At 37.3% G+C, this 12,689-nt stretch overlaps 2 protein-coding genes across 15 annotated transcripts in view; one reads left to right on the top strand and one right to left on the bottom strand.

Annotated features, from left to right (window-relative positions):
• Nucleotides 1-12,689, bottom strand: part of LOC111260079 (cytokine-inducible SH2-containing protein) — a 58,777-nt gene that overhangs the window by 43,948 nt on the left and 2,140 nt on the right. For 3 of the 11 annotated variants that reach the window (XR_002680064.2, XR_002680065.2, XM_022832557.2), the window contains exon 3: nucleotides 12,319-12,444. The exons of 2 other annotated variants lie outside the window; for them this stretch is intronic. The gene's annotated coding sequence lies outside the window, so the exon portion shown is untranslated. 6 more of the 11 variants (XM_022832559.2, XM_086968133.1, XR_002680063.2 and 3 more) reach the window with 5 other exon arrangements.
• The window catches only part of LOC111260078 (uncharacterized), a 35,364-nt gene continuing 27,629 nt past the window's right edge, over nucleotides 4,955-12,689 (top strand). For 3 of the 4 annotated variants that reach the window (XM_022832553.2, XM_086968132.1, XM_086968131.1), the window contains exons 1-3: nucleotides 4,955-5,051; nucleotides 11,804-11,941; nucleotides 12,376-12,464. The gene's annotated coding sequence lies outside the window, so the exon portion shown is untranslated. The remainder of the gene's footprint in view (nucleotides 5,052-11,803; nucleotides 11,942-12,375; nucleotides 12,465-12,689) is intronic. The other variant, XM_022832555.2, reaches the window with a different exon arrangement.

Genomic DNA, 12,689 nt, shown 5'->3' with positions numbered 1-12,689 from the left:
ATATATATACATATATATATATATTGTTTCTCGATCGCGATGGGTGCAAGTTTTGCAGTTGGAGGGCTATTATTATTGCTCTTATAATCAGTCGAAAATGCTTGTCTATTTTTCAGTCAGCGACTTCGGACGACAAATGTGGCGACAATAATCCTTCCATAGTTCAAACTGCGAGTAACATGTCACTCGCATCAATAATCAAATAAAAAAAGAGGTTTTCTTTAATTAAAAAAAAGCTTTCAAGCAAGTACTCGAAGTTATATTTGAATATCAATATCTTGATATTATCTATCTATTCAGTTATTGGTCTAGCTGCTTTGCACTATTCATAAAAATAACCCGGCGAATCGTAATATTTAGATTTCCACAGTCTGCTTCTGAACCCGACGAACAATTCTATTACAAAGTGGAGGTTTTTTCGATGCTTAAAAATATATGCTTTATCTGTATGAAGCTTTATTATATCTAAAATCTATCTAAAAATATCTATATGCGATAGATGTCTTTGTACAGCGAAATGAGTACAGCATAACCAGGTTCTTTATATTGTTTGTGTCATAATCGGAACATGACTTTGCCGCATGTCAGCACCAAAAGATCTGTGACTACAGTATTATCATTGATTCGTCTAGTTAAAATGGTCTCTGCATCACTTTTGGTTTCTAATAACAATTGTACTTGTAGACTCATCCCTCCACCAGAGCTCTCTCACTACGATCTTTTCATTTATTTTATACCTTTGATTAAATCTTTTAACTCACAAATTTCCTTGGGATGGTTATAGAAGGAGTGAATTTATGGATTATGTTGCATGTTGGTAATATCGTAACCGTATGGCCTCGACCATTTCGAGACGATCCGAACCACACTTGCGCAGGTATGAAGTCTCGCGAACTCAGCGGGCCTTTGTGGGATCTTTGTGACTTTCAGCTCACCAGTATTTTCCCTATTTCTTTCCGAATACGAGCTGTTTAACCAGTAATCAACTCACCCGTAATAGATTATGGAGGGCTGTCCTTTTTGACGGAGCTCGTAGCGTCCTTCTCAAAAATATCAATTATTCAGAAGCAGTCGGAGAGGTTTACTTTTGCTACGGCCACCTTGTCTCTTTTGAAAGGCTCTGAATGGTATAGAGAGAACTGATTTGCTTCTAAAAACCTGATCAGAGGATGTAAGAAGCCACTGAAACTCAGACTGTGAAACAATGACTATCTGGCAGTCTGGTACGTTGCGTCGTTTCATGTGTTTCGTCTGTCAAAAAAGATAGATACGGAATGGTATATACAAATGTTTTACTGATTTTTTTTGGAAATCTGGAAGCTTTTTCGGTTTCTGAAATTACCTTTTTCAAAAGATTTGATGGTTCTTTCAAAACATTTTTAACACAATGACACAGCAGTTTTATCTTTTTACGCTAACATAGACACAATAAATATATTGATAGTCTAACTTTTTAATTGACGTCGCGCTAGTACTTCCAATTTTTTATTGACATAACGTTCCTACTTTGTAGGTCATAATTAATTTGGCACCCCTAGTTTCGTATGTATGATGCATATTGTCGACTTGTTTGAGTATTATAAATTGACTTCAATTTGACGGGCCTTCAAGATGCATAACTCGGATAGATTGCAGTATTGGCTTTAAGAAGTGCATTTTTGAAATTTTTCGTGGACACCTCTACAACACTTCTGTTTTATCTACTTGAGCAGTAGAAAAAATTGAATTGTCCGAGGCATCATTTTTAAACATATTAGAAAATTACAAAAAAGCATAGCCTTTAATCCTATTATCGCACTGAATATTACACAAGTAAATACAAAATTCACTTTTTTTAGAAACACCAACTTCCTAATTGGCTACTCCAAATCAAACATACTATTAACGTAGTCAGAAAAGATGCTCAGCAATATCATCTATGTTATCGTCAACAATAGCGCCCATGTTAAGCTTCGATTAGGCTAAGATTTAATTATTAAAGCCCAATTGGTTATAATATTTTTACGAATATCTAGTCGATGTGGAACTAGTCCTCTCCGGTGGTTCATGTCTTAATAAGTTGAAGCCGCTAATAACTGTTAGTCCAAACAAATACTACAATAATATTTCTATTATCGCAGCAAATACTTCGTGCCATCCCGGATCGTTCCGAAGTGAATCAAGTCATATTTCTTTTTCCTAAGCGTGCTGAACTCTATGCGCGTAGTTTTAAGGAGAAACAATTCTTTAGCATCAGTTTTGTAGTAGAGGTGTGACCGACTTGACGTGTAATACGGTTTGGCAGTGTACATTAGTTTCGACAACAGCGATATGTATATAGATTATGAGCTGAGTGCAAACAACAACAAAGTTAGAATTGTGTCGACTAATTAGCAACCTACATTCCATAGAACAACCACCAGAAGCGGCATATCACAATGATCGATTTAGGCGCCAAAAGGTGTCGCTTCTTTCTAGCCAAAAATTATGTTAGACTGGCAAACTAATTTCTCCGTTGGCTATTTTTGAGAGAAGAGTAGCCTATTTAAAGAACTGTTTTTACTATTATGTACTGTACTTTTATCCTCTGGATAGATGCTTTAGATAGCCACTCATTCCAATCAATAATAAGGTCCAATTCGCTCTTAAATTTTACTAACGGTCATATACCGACCCCCAAGTTTCCACAACTGAATGCTGTGGCTAAAGGATTGATAGGTAAATCACGCTTTCAGCACCTAAAGCAAGCCTTAACGACTTTGCGAAATGCCGATTCTCTGTTGTCCTTTACTACGCGTGACCTCTAGCCCCGTGAATAACAATAGCGTCTTATCTTCGCGCTTAAAAATTTGCGATCGCACTAGGCGAAAATTATCCGCCAATGGACTTCGCGCATCGCCGACACGATATACAATATATCTTTAACAGAGCGATCGAATAGAAAACAAAGAAACCGAACGTATTCACCCGTGGATTATTGTGCAGCGATTATGAGCCGCCCCGGTATATACGGTCGAATATTTTGACCGCAGCTTGCCTTTGGCAACAGGACCTCAACATGAAAAAGCACACGTTGAGCAGCGCGTTGTCAGGTAATCTTCCAAGGCTAAACATTCTGCGCGAGAGAAAAATTATACAGTGCGGTACAAATTTACTGAGGTAAAGACGCAGGAACAACGTCGCATCGCTGCCACCCCAGATAATCCGGAAGATCTGAAGAAATTGTCCGGAACCGTTAAGGCGCGCTCCCGAACTCCGCCATCGTTTCGACATTCACCGCGCAGCACCTACAGTGACTGCTGCGGCAGTGAGACAACGTCAACCAATGCCATGCTTCTTTTGCAATAACAACACTCATCGTTTGTGTGAACACAAAAGTAAGATGACAACGATGTGTTGCTCGTCTAGGCAAACGACATTCCAAAAATCAAGCGTATCGTGAAACTAGAGTCACGTGCCTAACGTGTCAGGTTCTGGACCTTTATATGGCGATTTTACCCCAGGGGAGTAGCTATCTATATAGCAGGCCACAATGAACGCGGTTTCAGTAGCAATGAAAAAAATGGTACCGCCCCTTCAGTGGTAACGACGGTGTCCGCGCAGATTGTGTTTGGTCAGTTCCGTATTCTCATACGATTAATTCTGAACCGGGATAACATACTTTTGTTGCGTCAACTGTCGACATTCGCAAAAAATCTTCGAGTTCGAAGTTAATAAATTCACTAGTATTCAATAGTAAACTAAAGATTCTTGCTTCAGGTGATCGGTGTGATGATTATCGAGTTTAAATTGAGGTCACAGCTTATGTGTACGGTTTTGGAATGCATTTACCATTGCTCACGTCTCTCTGCCTCTACTAATTGGTGTCGATCAATTCTATCAGCGAGTTCTTGTCTGTGGTCAGCGAAGCAATAGCGACTGAAAGCCGGCTTGGCTGGTTATTGCAGGATGCACGCCGCACTCGGTGAGGGTGGGCAAGTCCCACATTTATTGAGCATGTTGCGCTGTAAATTTATCCCGTAATATCGAACGTCCTTGCTCGCTGGAAGCCATTGGCATTTGCGAAATTCATTGACAGCTTACGTACTGAGGCACTTTGCCTAGGGGTTTGTTTGTGACGGCCGCTTGCACGAAACGGTTGTACCGAAGCGGTCTTCCATCACCTCGTTTGCAAACAATCTCGACACTGCCTTACGGCGATTATTCTCGAAAGAAACAACATTATAATGCAAGCCAGAGCGATACCATAAGTAAATCATGATCTTCATGGAAGGTGGTTTCGCCGAAGAAGTGCTCGACTCGGAACGCTCTCGGTTGGGGACCACGATTGATTATATTACATGCCTTATCATCAGCTGGTGACGCGCTCTGATAATCCAGCAAGAGTGTTTTACAGATGTAATAAGAGCGGTTAGAATAAAAAAGCCCGCATTTTCGTTCGTTGTTGGCGAAGATTGTCTTCTCACAGGCAACAAGGGTATGGATTGCAGCTACGCTAGACAAACGTCGACCACAAGAAAAGATAAATGATCAAGCTTAGTAACGTCTGCCTGGTAAAGAATGACAACCTTCGGAGGTTGAAATAGAACTTCTTTCGCATGGATGATCGACATTCCGGTTAAAACGGAGAAATCCGAACGTACAGAGTAAAATTTTCCAATGGCCATGTGTTTCGCCGTATAATTTAGGTGCTATGCCTAATGCTATGTTTAAGATATTTGATAATCTTGAATGCAAATAATTGATTTGTTTTATTAAGTGGAATAGCACTGCTGCATACCAAGCTGATGATAATTGTTGGCCCCAAACAAATGTTACAATAACATTTGTGAGACCGGGCCGTTTGCCAATGGGCCGAGCTATCACGTACTTATTTTATCTTGAATGTGAAAGCTTGTATTATGATAAAAACGACTTTTGTGCTCCATGGACTTTACCTAGCTGCTACTCGCCCATTCGACACCACCTGAAACGAAAAGCAGTGAGGATGCGACTAGTACAAAAGAGTTCGAGGGTCTACAATAGCTCGGACAACAGCGATACACATGCATAATGCGCTGTGACTGTTAATGGTGAGTTTAAAATTCTGTAGAGTGAATAGTGAACAGAGTTTCATAGAGTAACCACAAAAAAAGAGCCATGTTAACAATGATCGATTTAAGCGCCAAAGAATCTTGTGAGCGTATTTCTATTCAAAAGTTGTGTCAATATACCGTTAATCCGACAATAAAGTGATTCTTTTTTCGGTTGTCCTCGAGTAAGAAACAGTTCTCTTAGCATCACTGTTTTAATTAGGTAGATAGCGGATAAATTTCTATTACGTCCAATCCGATCTTAAATTTCTGACGGTCATCTCTTGACCTTTAGGTTTTCATAAATTTGTGATTTCTTTTATTTTTATCAAGAATTTAATATAATTGCTTTTATGTGAATATCCTAAGCTGTTCCTCCTCTGTCCAAATAAGCACTTCTTAGTTCAACAAAACAGAATGATGTACGTGATGCAATTATTCAAGGGTATTGTAAGCGAAATCTGCGCGATATTTAGGCACTTCAGAAAAAACTAAGGCAGTATTTGGTGAGTACATCATATATATTTATATATTTTCATTTGAAATCGGACCAACCTCGGGCCGTTCGTCGCAGCGGGAATAAGCTTATCTGATATTCTTGGTATCAGAAAAAAAGCTTGTTCTTGACAACAAAACAAAGTCATAATAATGAAAATCGATGCATTTTCTCGGAATTTGAGCCGAAAACGAATGTTTTCCAATTTTTTATGACAGACCATATATATCTACCAAAATAAAAACAATCGACGTTTGGTTATTATGCGGCTTCTGAAAAAGCAGAGATGCTTTCTGTGACCCAAACTGGAATATCTTTAGTAAGTTCTGGGCTGGGAATTCATAAAAATGGCTGAAAAAAATCATTTCTAATATATCTGATTTTTTATACAAAAATCAGACCGTTTCAGAAAGAAGAATAAATTGTCAAAGTCACCTAGTTAAGCTCCAACATCTAATCTTTTTAAGATTCTTTGTGCGTTTTGGACTTTTTGTCGTTTTGACTCTCTGAGCTCGTAATACTTTTGGCCTACTGCCAACTTTATTTCTGCTGGATTCTGCGATGAGTAGCGTATCTGAGCGACACTTCAACAAGTTTATGCCTACCAATATCGCCTGACACAAGGTTACTGTAACGTTAGTTAAACAGGGAATATTTCGAAAATGACTGAGTGCTTTGTCTCGAATTTAGGTTTTGTGTTGATTAGTGAGTTATAGGTTATAGTGAATAACCATGACCATTCAAAATAACGCTCCTAACCTATGCTAAAAAATTAAGATTTATAAAGCTAACTAAAAGTTGATGTAAAAATGTGTTCATTGGATAATGTCTTGTTCTTGTAGCAACATCAAGTGGCAGCAATGGTTCATTTCAATCTCTACTATCACCTTATTTTGGATTTGCATACGCACACACAGACACGGTTCCATCCCCCTAACAACACTTATCCACGGAGTTCCTTAAAATTAGTTGTAGAAGACCCTGATCCGTTGCGAGTCAGCTACTGTTCTATCCAATGGTACAACTATCCAAGTGAAGAGGAACACCGTAGCAATGCCAACGTCAGTTGGAAAGCCCACACAGATAGTGATGTTTTGGTGCCCGCTCCCCTAAACCCTTCGCTTCGCGGAAACTACAAAAGGTTATTGAAACGATAAAAAGAACGAATTGTTATCTATACAACTGGAAGACTGTTAATAAGTCTTATAGATCGTTAAATAAGTGTTCTCATGGCTACTTTGACATCAGTCGCAACATGTGACAGCAGATTAAGAAACAGAAGTACTGAGCTTATTCAAGAACCATATCACTCATTCGAATCAAATAAAAATGAACTTTCTAAACCAAACATTTCGATAGTACACGCATACAGCGGAATTATGAGAGAAATATTCTATATAAATTGGTAGTTGTGGCGAGCCTGTTGCCACCGGGTTCACGCGTGCAGCTTCAAAAACCATGTATATATATATAGATTTGTTCTGCATAACATTCGGTTACACAATATGCATTGGGAAGCTTTTTTTGGGAAGAGTTTTTGTTAGCCAGCAGATTATTCGACAGTACATTACTTCATTAAGTTGAGATGTTGTGGAAATATGAGCAAATTTGGAGTTCTGGGTTCGCTTTTGATTCTTATAACTGTTTGAACTGACATCGAAGGCGTGCACTCACAAATAGAAGAAAGCTCTGTTGTTTTTCGATATTACGTTAAAGACATTGTGTTTTCAGTTATGAAAGACACTAAGTTACACGGCGCGCAGCAATAATAACTTGCTATAAGAAATCACCCTTCAGTTTATGATGTTCACTGTAAAGCTTATTAGAATAACCTCTCGTTGTTGTCGGAACGCGAACACTTTTTTTCACTAAGTAAAGTGATATTTCAACAGTGATTTGTGCTATGAGCTGTTTGGAGGACAATCGTTCTTTTAAAAAACACTGCGACGTAGTTTTCGAAATCTTGCGCTCTCATTTTCTACACGTTAGCTGAAATTGACACACAAAATAGTTCTCGCAGATTTTAAGCTTTCAGTGAGATGTAAATATGCGCAAGTAAAGTACGAAATTTATGCTATTCGTTTGAAATCAGCAGTAAATAAGAGGATCCTAGGAAAGTTCAGAAGTAAAATATTTTCGTGAAAATCGAAATTAAATTGTTAATCATTTATTTAGTCCTTTCTTTTTTAAGTTCCCTCAACTGTAAGTGATTTTACTGTACATATATTCTTTTTTACCATTCTATTTTGATAAAAAATCTGGAGCTTTATAAATATAATTAACACATTTAAGTTTAATTGTCCTACACAATTTCAATGTTCTTGATCACAGAATTGATCTTCATCATGCTGCCTTACAGAAGGCGCAAATATACCGCCTGTTTGACATAAAAAAAGCTCTTGATTAAATGGAATGATTTTGTTATCAGCAGTGCCAGCCAGTCTAAGTGTGCAGTGCTGTATTTGTCAAAGGAGGAAACAGCACACACATATACATGGTAGTAGCGATAGCACCTTTTTTCTGATGTTGTCATTCGTGAGGATCACACTAAGTTTTGGTAGTGAAGTATGGCAGGCTCACTCGTGAGCGTGCAAAACGTCTTGTGAAAAGATTAGTGCTATCTATTCATGTAAAATTCCGTAATACTCATTTATAGGGTACTACTAATTAAAGTAGTATAATCATTCCTGCTTTTTGTGGTGACAATGTGTACGTACTTGCGCGTTCAACATATTTTCTCAAACAATGTGGCCGTAAGCGTTTGCAAGGTTTTTAAAGGGGCGTTTTAATAAATGTTAACGGAATGATTTGCTAAGAATGACTTGGCGTAAACAGGAATACTGCTGTCTGTGCTTGTCGGACATAACGATGATCAAGGTTTTTAACACTACAAAAATGTATAAATAGGCTTATGCAGGCCACACATAGATCAGTATGAGATATTTAGTGCTGTTGCTGCGAATATCGTTCTTGTACGAATATAGCCCTGACCAATTTATCATTATTGTAAGAGATCACAAACGGGCGTATTAGACAGACAAAGTAATGGTGAAGAAAAAATGATTTAGCAGAAGCACAGAGGCGGTATCCTTTGATAATAAAAACGAGGTGCATTACTTGTATAGTTACATTTCCAGAACATTTTAATCGTTGGTTAAAAAGGCGGAAGGTAACGAGTATTTAAAATCTAGCAAGTTCTCAAGGCAAAGGTCTCAAATGGTACAGTGAAGGTTTGGGATCATCGATATTTTGTAGAACTAGGGAAACTTAAATTTTATCTTTTTAGTACTAGCGAACTTATTTTTAAAACAAAGTTAAGATGTACAAGGAAGACGGGATGCAAATAGCGCGCGTAATGGACTAATAACATAATGTAATTGTGGGTCTTTTTACTGCACTAAGATATTTCATAAATCTACATAGAATTATACGCTTCATTCCTGCTAATAGTCGCTCTGCAAATACCTATAAGAAAATGTATAGTGACTAACGATAGATATGCCGGATTCCGACTCCGATGAAAACAGATGAAGCTAATTCTACACTAAACTTGCAAAATGTGCATTAACCATCAAGACTTGTTTATAACATTACGTTACTAAGAAACAATAAAAGAATCGGTATGGTTAAAATCCCTAACAATAACTTAGCTAATGCAGTGCTAGTGTTCTAGACATTTTCGAGAGCTGAGCTGTGACAACTATTTTAAATATTAAATGATTTCATTGGTACAAGTTATTTGTCTAAAAGAAAAGTCTCTTTTTATTGACACTCAAACCTTCTGATGAAACTCATGTACAGATTGCATAAAAATCAATAGTACATAACATTGCTACTTGAATTGCTAAAGGTATGGCTGTAATTGACCGCCACGGTAAAAACATTTGAACAAAAGCTGCTGCAAAGCATGTAGTAATCAACAACCTGTTTGCTTGGTGTCTTAGCCACACTCATTACAAATCTGTGGTACTATCAAAAGAAAATTGGCCTTGTATACGGCCACAATTCTATGCGATGTTTAAATAATTAAGCAGTAAGTAAATAAAGAGATTCGCAAAGCGCTGACTTATAAATGCAAGTAGTAAAGGAGAACACCTCCTGATAAAAATAATTAAGCAAAAAGGTTTTTTTGTTTACTTAGTTCAAAAGTAACATTAAATAACGTAAGTTTGAATGGGATATCCATGTATAGGGTGCGTCAAGACTTATGACAATTTTCAAGAGCTCTCGTTGATGAAAAAAGTTTTTTGAATAGACTCGGGGGCGTCAAGGTACTGTTAAACAGCACTTCTTGTTTGAGTGGATAAACCTCTATCCATATGCTATTTTTTCATTTTCTTTCATATAAGGGCTACTTATTGCTTAGGCAAACACTGAAACAAGGTTCAGTTGTGTAGAGTCACAACGTCCGTTTTCTATAAAATTAAATATCTTTGTAAATTCAGGAACGATATCACCTTTTAAACACTGAACCTAATAATATGTCAACAGATATTTTAAAATCAAGACCCTAGCCATCATACACACTTGATAAAAGGCACATACTGTCTTCAGTATTGGGTATTTCCGCAAGTTGTTTTGTGACCAAGTCTTCGGTACGCGAAGTTCTAGCCGTAAGAACAACTAATATACTGCATGTTGAAGCTGCTGTTCCGACCCATTTCAGCCACAAGGGTTCATCGAGTTAGCGTAGAAAACTCGTAGCTTGAACATCGTAATCGCCTCGCTTGTTTAATTCAGATTTACTCTTTCAAGGGTACATAGAAAATCTCCTCTACGAAACGCCTTTTCACTCTCCTAAAGATCTGCCTGCGAGAGTCCTCTCCACTGTGATAGTTCTTGCCAGCTATATATGGCTGATACCTTCAACAAAACAAATATCACTCCGTTTGCTTTTCATTTAGGCATCCGTTCGGTATCAACTGTAGCTATCTTAACCATCTGTTGTGACAACATTATACATAGCTAAAAGATCAACTGCTTCTTGGTCCTCTGCAAGATACTTAATTGTATTAAGAAGGACGTTATAACTTTTTTAATCATCATTTATCAATCAATCAAAATGTAGAGAATTATTTTGCTACTACAATTAGATATTTGGTGAATAATGAACAACAAATGAAAGAACACTATCGTAAGTGTATACATGTATTCTTAAGTCTACAGTCCAAAAATAGTAAAACAAGCTTTGATAAACCTCGAGCACCTTTCAAATGGTTTTTATACATTTTAAAACGTCTTGTATAAATAGATTAATATATCCAAGGTTTTAGAATATAGTGATTGTCTTAACAAAAGTTACATATTGTATATATCATTTTTTTCCAGTGGACAATGGTTTTATTTTTATTGGTTGCAATGCGTGATAATAAGCTATTTGCGAAAGCTTTAATAAAAAGCTAAAGAATATGATCGCAAAATTATGCACTTTGTTCCTATCTATATACTAAGTGCCTGCGATAACAAATAACACCAAAGTTAAAAACCAGTTTACGTTTTTAGCCATAAATAATACTATTAAAGCGACTACGGTTGTTACTGCTTATATCATCTGGATAACTTGAGCTAGCAGCGCGTATTGGTTTTTGTTGCTTCGTCGCTTTCTTCCGTGCCGTCCGTACTGTCTGAGTTGTAAGTGAAGTACGTTTATAGTACAGGTTTGATGATAAGTGGCAGTGCTTACAACAAAGACAATAGAATTTAATAAGTTTCAATAAGATTCTCAACACAATGAGGTAACATTCTCAATTCAGATGCTTAGTTTCTTGGCATGTTTGCCAAAGGATAGATATTTCATGCATGTTATTGATAGTTTTGATGATAGATGCCTTAGAAGTTCCCTAGAAGCGAGATTCATTCGTTGTTATAATTACGATTGCCGCGTGATAATGTTGTCAAGTAGCGGGTCGTCAGCCGTCTAGCTAACTTTCACGATCCAGGAGACAGCCAGAAAATATTCCTACAAATACTAAATAATGTCTTTGTTGAACATTGCACTGGATCACTGAACTCTTTCACTTCCTAATTCACTGACTCGCTCGGTTCTCTACTCGTCCATTCTTCTATAAACGGATCCATATGACCAACGTCATTACTGCACGTCTACCCAGCATATACCCGAACGAATTCATTGAGGCGATTCGTGGTTTAGGTATTACGGAAAAAGGAACGAAGAAAGAGTGGACATCGACCGTATACGGGTTTCATAACATCCTACGCATAATATGTGTAGTAACATCAAAGCAACTTCTTTCAGTTTAGAGGATATGTTCATTCCATGCGAACAAATCCTCGGAATCATCGACGTTTAAATATAGCATCAAACACTTGCCCCCCGTAAAAGTCTAATCGGAGTGGATCTCTCTGTACTTCCTGGAGTTCTTCCTATTAAACGGTACGATCTATTAAACGGTCAAGTAGTTCTAGTTGCGATAATATAATAGCCATAGTTTTAATAATATATTATCTTCCTTACTTTCCGTTCGTTGAAATTTTTTTTTATTATTAATATCTGGTAATAATTTTTAATAACGCTGAAATTTGAATCATCGTAGCAGCATGCTTGCTAGTTATGGTTACGAAAAAAATGGTCACGTATTAAAAAATGCACATTAGGCGTTTAGACCACGTCGCTCCTTAACAAAATATTTATTAGATAGAAGTCAGCAGAGCAGGAGAATAAAAATTGTTAAACAAAAACGGCTCCTTGTCTCTCATCCTTAGCTTAATTATTATAGTATTAAGTACGCTTACGGCGTATTTTCTTCTTACCTGCTCTTCGTTATACAAATTATCCCGGCAGTAAATAATCGTAAGGTTATCTCTCAGGAAAAGCGCTGTCATACCCTTCGTCCTGAACAAGGCACTCTGTGCGCTACGATGCAGTCCTCAGGTCGGCTACTGACGCGAGAAACGAGGTATGGTAGATATTCGCAAAACATTATGTATGCCTTATCCCTCTATGTAAACAAGCAAAGCGCATTGTAGCATTGTCGCCCATAAAAGTTGCGTATTGGGAAATCCATATAATATGTCCATCATAAGGAAAAGGGATAAACTGATGGCTTTGGTTTACAGAAGCTTTAAGCATATTCTTATCAAGTGCTGTCAAAAAAGATAACCGTAAAAGGAAAACGCTTATT

Source organism: Varroa jacobsoni, unplaced genomic scaffold, assembly GCF_002532875.2.
Source record: "Varroa jacobsoni isolate VJ856 unplaced genomic scaffold, vjacob_1.0 scaffold_397, whole genome shotgun sequence".
NCBI classification, from domain to species: Eukaryota; Metazoa; Arthropoda; class Arachnida; order Mesostigmata; family Varroidae; genus Varroa; species Varroa jacobsoni.
The sequence above is the reverse complement of the archived record's forward strand: the minus strand, read 5'-3'. Positions and strand labels throughout refer to the sequence as shown.